This window comes from Notamacropus eugenii, chromosome 1, assembly GCF_028372415.1.
Source record: "Notamacropus eugenii isolate mMacEug1 chromosome 1, mMacEug1.pri_v2, whole genome shotgun sequence".
In the NCBI taxonomy this organism is placed as follows: domain Eukaryota; kingdom Metazoa; phylum Chordata; class Mammalia; order Diprotodontia; family Macropodidae; genus Notamacropus; species Notamacropus eugenii.
This window is the reverse complement of record NC_092872.1, coordinates 1,083,070-1,089,069: the sequence shown is the minus strand read 5'-3', so window position 1 is coordinate 1,089,069 and position 6,000 is coordinate 1,083,070.

Below are 6,000 nucleotides of genomic sequence, written 5' to 3'. Positions count from 1 at the left end.
GTGCCTGTGCTAGTGCGGGGGGGACCCAGTGTTTCTGGAGGCTGTTCCAACAGAACACAAGCATTTGTAGAATCTGCCATGTTCAAAATGCTTGGATTCTTGTTCTTGTCCTCGGATAAATCCTTCCCCCCAGCCCGCCATTGGCCTTTCTCTGGATCATTTGTAATTGTAAAGGTACCACTGGAGTAGACAGGTTGTCCATTTAACATTCACTCTCTGTAGAGAATCTGCTCAGCTCCTCTTCATATATTTTAAAATTACGTAAAAAATTTAGGACTTCTGGTGCTAAGATGGTGGAGTGGGGAAGAAATCCTCTGAAGTCCTCCCAGGTTCCCCTCCAGACAGTTGGGAAACCACCTCAGAATTGATCTAGGATCAGGGAAGCAGATTCCCAGCATGGCAAGAAGGGTCTGTCTCTTTAGGGTGGGAGGGGAGCGAGTCCCAAGAGCAGCAGCTGGACTGCAGCAAGTCTCCGGGCCTGGGGCAATCCACTGTAGACATTCTACCTTCCTGCAGACCAGCCACCCTCTAAGCAAGGGCACAGTGGGACCTGGCCCAGCAACCACACCCCTGGCACAGTCACCAGTGAGGCCTTGCCTCTATAGCAGACCAGTGCCGAGTCCCTGCCCTGGGGCTGACAACAGCTAGACTCTGACCATGGGGCCTACCAGCAGAGAGACCCTGTGTCCAAAGCAACTCAGCAGCAGGGCCCCACCCTTGGGGAAGATTAGCTTTAAGACCCTTCTTCCAGGATCAGCTAGCAGAAATAACAATGTAGCAGCAAGGTGCCACCCTATAGAAGGCCAGCAGTTAAACCTCATACCCAGGAGAGGCCAACAGGGAGGCTCTCAGTCCCAGTTCAAGCTAGAAGGGAAGTCTATCCTTTAGAGACAGCAAGCAGCTAAGCCCCGAAGTCCAGTGAAAGTCAACAGTAAGACCCAGAGCTCTAACACAAAAAGCTTGGAACACTACAATCAGAGTCCAACTCTCACAGAAAAACACCAAGTCAAAAAAAAAAATGAGCAAAAAACCAAAAAGAGCTTGATTACAGAAAATTACCATGGTGATAGGGAAGATCCAGGCATAAATTTAGAAGGGAACAATAGTACACAAATGGCTATACATGAGGCCTCAAAGAAAAATGTAATTTGGTTTCAGGCCCAAAAAGAATTCCTGGAAAAGGTTAAAAGGGATTTTAAAAAGCAAATTAGAGAGGTAATAGAAAAACTGGGAAAATAAATGAAAGTAATGCAAGAGAATAATGAAGAAAGACTCAATAGCATGGGAAAAGATATATAAAAATTTACCAAGGAAAATAATTCCCTAAAAAACAGAATTGGCCAAATGGAAAAGGAAATACAAAAGCTCACTGAAGAAAATAATTCCTTACTATGCCCAAAGGGCTATAAAACTGTGCATACCCTGTCATCCAGCAATACCACTCCTAGGTCTATATCCCAAAGAGATGATAAAAAAGAGAAAAGGACCCACATGTACAAAACTATTTATGGCAGATCTTTTTGTGGTGACAAAGAATGGAAACTGAGGGAATGCCCATCAATTGAGGAATGGCTGAACAGATTGTGGGATATGAACGTAATGGAATACTATTGTGCTATAAGAAATGATGAACAGGCAGATGTCCGAAAAACCTGGAAAGACTTACATGAACTGGCACTGAGTGAAACGAACAGAACCGAGAAAACACCGTACACAGTAACAGCAACACTGTGCAGTGATCAGTTTTGACAGACTTAGCTCTTCTCAGCAATACAATGATCTGAGACCATTCCAAAAGACTCATGATGAAAAATATTATCTACATTTGGAGAAAGAACTATGGAGTCTGAATGCAGATGGAAGCATATTTTCTTTTTTTGTGGTTTTCCCTTTTGTTCTGATTCTTCCTTCACAACATGACTAATGTGCAAACATGGATATAAGGGTTGTATATGTATAGCCTACAGCAGATTGTATGCTCTCTTGGGGAGGGGGGAGAGAAGGAGAAAAATTGGGAACTCAAAATCTCATAAAAGTAAATCTTGAAAATTACCTATATATGTAATTGGAAAAAAAATACTATTAAATGAGGAAAAAAGAAAAGAGATGGGTTTGGGGGTAATAAAAATATAAATAAGTCCAAACAACAACAAAAAGAAAATAATTCTTTAAAAATTAGAATTGAAGAAGTGAAAACTAATGACTCTATGAGACATCAAGATACAATAAAACAAAAGTAAAAAGTAAAAAAAAAAATAGAAGAAAATGTGAAATTTCTCACTGGAAAAACAACTGACCTAGAAAATAAATCCAGGTGAGATAATATAAAAATTATTGGACTACCTAAAAGCCATAATAATAATAATATTGGGCAATATCTTTCAAGAAATTATCAAAGAAAACTGCCCTGCTATATTAGAATCAAAGGGCAAAATACAAATTGAAAGAATCCACTGACCGCTGCCTGAAAGAGATCCCACAATGAAAACTCCCACAAACACCATAGCCAAATTCCAGAATTCACAGATCAAGGAGAAAGTACTGAAAGTAGTTAAAAAAAAACAACCCCAATTCAAATATCATGGAGCTACAGTAAGGACTACACATGAGTAGGCAGCTTCCACATTAAAGAATCAGATAGACTGGAAGACAAAGCAATTAAGATTACAACCAAGAATCACCTACCCAGCAAAAACAAATATAATCTTTTGGGGGTGGGTGGGAGGGGGAATGAACATTCAGTAAAATAGAGGACTTTCAAGCATTTCTAATTAATTAAGACCAGAGATGGATGAAAAAATTTGACCTCCAAATACAAGACTCAAGGAAACATAAAAAAGGTTAAAAAAACAAGAGAAAATATAAGAAAATCAGTAAAGGTTAAACTGTTTATATTTCTATATAGTGAGATAATATTTGTAACTCTTAGCAACTTTATTACTAGAAGAGCAATTAGAAGGGGTATATGTAGACAGAGAGTATGTATATGAGGTGACTTTGGTGGGATGATACCCCCCAAAAAACAAAATAAAGGGGAGAGAAAGAAAATGCGCTGGAAGAAGGGGGGAGATTGAATGGGGTAAATTATCTCACATAAAAGCGGCATGAAAGAGCTAGCATAACAGAGGGGAAGATGGCAGGGGGTGAGGGTGGTGGTGGTGGCAGACAAAGTTTAAATCCTTTCATCAAAATTGGCTCAGAGAGAATAACATACATACTCAGTTGGATATAGAAGTCTATCTTATCCTATAAGGAATTAAAAAGGGACAGGGATATTAGAAGGGGGAGGAGGGACTGATAAAAGGGAGGGTATATTAGGGAAGGTGGTGAGCATAAATAAAACACTTGTGAGGATGGAAAAGGTGGGAGGTAAGAGAGAGGGGATAAACAAGTAAAAAATAACATGGAAGAAAATACAAAGTTATCATAACTATAAATGTGGATGGGACGAAATAACCCATAAAATGGAAGCAGAGAGCAGAATGGATTAAAAATCAGAATCTTACAATATGTTATTTACAAGAAACACATTTGAAGCTGAGAGATCCACACAGGATAGAGGTAAGGGGCTGGAGCATAATCTATTATGCTCCAGCTGAAGCAAAGAAAGCAGGGGTAGCAATCATGATCTCAGATAAAGAAAAAAATAGATCTAATTAAAAGAAAGAGGAAAATTATATCTTGCTGAAAGGTACATAGACAATGAAGTCATATCAATACTAAACACATATGCACCAAATGGTATAGCATCTAAATTTTTGAAGGATAAATTAAGTTACAGGAGGAAATAGAAATAAAATTGCACTAGTAGGGGACCTCAATTTTCCCCTTTCAGAAATAGATAAATCTAACCAAAAAATATACAAGGAAAAAGTTAAGGAAGTGAATGAAAGTCTGGAAAAGTTAGATGTGATAGCTCTCTGAAGAAAACTGAACGGGAACAGAAAGGAATATACCTTTTTCTCAGCCGTACATGGCACCTACACAAAAAGACCATGTATTAGGACATAAAAAACTTCACAACCAAATGCAAAAAAGCAGAAATAGTAAATGCATCCTTTTCAGAGCATAATTTAATAAAAATTACATTTAATAATGGACAATGGAAAGAGAGATAAAAGTTAATTAGAAATGAAATAATCTAATCCTAAAAAACAAGTAGGTTAAAGAACAAATCATAGAAACAAATGATAATTTCATTAAAGAAAATGACAACAATGAAACAAAATACCAAAATTTATAGCGTGCAGCCAAAGTGGTACTTAGGGGAAAATTTATAGCTCTAATTGCTTACATCAATAAAATAGAGAAAAAGCAGATCAACAAGTTGGGCGTGCAACTAAAAAAAACTAGAAAAAGAACAAATTAAAAATCTTCAATTAAACTCCAAATTGGATCAACTAAAAAACTAGTGGAAATTGGCAAAGTTGCAGGATACAAAATAAACCCACATATATCATCAACATTTCTATATATTACCAACAAGGTCCAGCAGCAAGATGTAGAAAAAGATATTCTATTTAAAATAACTGTAGACAATATAAAATACTTACGAGTCTACCTGCCAAGACAAACCCAAGAACAATATGGACATAACTCTCCAACACTTTTCACACAAATAAAGTCAGATCTAAACAATTGGAAAAATATTAATTGCTCATAGGTAGGCTGAGTCAATATAATAAAAATGATAATTCTACCTAAATTAATCTATTTATTCAGTGTCATACCAATCAAACTATTAAAAATTTATTTTATAGATTTAGAAAAATAATAAAATTTATCTGAAAGAAGAAAAGCTCAAGGATATCAAGGGAATCAATAAAAAATAATGTGAAAGAAGGTAGTCTAGTCATACCAGATCATAAACTGTATTATAAAGCAGTAATTATCAAAACAAACTGATACTAGCTAAGAAATAAAGTGGTGGATCAGGAATAGATTACATTATAATAAATGACTATAGTCTAGTATATGATAAACCCAAATATCAAAGCTTTTGGAACAGAAACATCATTTTACAAAAACTAATGGAAATACTGGAAAATGATACGGCAGAAACTAGGTATAGACCATCATCTCACACCATAAACCAAGATAAGGTCAAAATGGATACATGATTTACACATAAAGGGCAATATCATTAACAAATTAAGACAGCATGGAATAGTTTATCTGTTAGATTTATGAATAAAGGAAGAATTTAGGATATAAAAAGAATTTATAAATTTATAAATTATATTTATAAACATAAGGAAGAATTTATAGAAAGATATAGAAAGCATTACAAAATAGAAAACTCTGATTATATAAAATTTAAAAGTTCTTGCTCAAACAAAACCAATGCAACCAAAATTATAAGGAAAGCAGAAAACTGGGGGAAAATTTTACAATAAATATCTCTGGTAAAGACCCCATTTCTCAAATATATAGAGAACTGAGTCAAATTTATAAAAATACAAGTCATTCCCCAAAGGATATGAACAGGCAGTTTTTAGACAAAGAAATCAAAGCTATCTGTAGTCGTGTGAGAAAATGCTCTAAATCACTTTTGATCAGAGAAATGCAAATTAAAACAACACTGAAGTATCACCTCCCACCTATCAGCGTGGCTAATATGACAAAAGAAGAAAATGATAAATGTTGGAAGGGATGTGGGAAAACTGGGACACTAATGCACTGTTGGCGGAGTTGTGAACTTATCCAAACATTCTGGAGAGCAATTTACAACTATGACCAAAGGGTTATAAACTATGCATATCCTTTGATTAAGCAGTACCACTGTCAGATCTGTATTCCCAAAGATATCCAAAAAAAAAAAAAAAAAGGGAAAAGACCTATTTGTACAAAAATGCTTATAGCAGTTCTTTCTGTGGTGGCTAAGAATTAGAAATCAAAGGGATGCCCATCAATTGGAGAATGTCTAAACAAGTTGTGACACATGATTGTAATGGAATATTATTGTGCTACAAGAAATGCAAGCAGGATGATTTCAAGAAA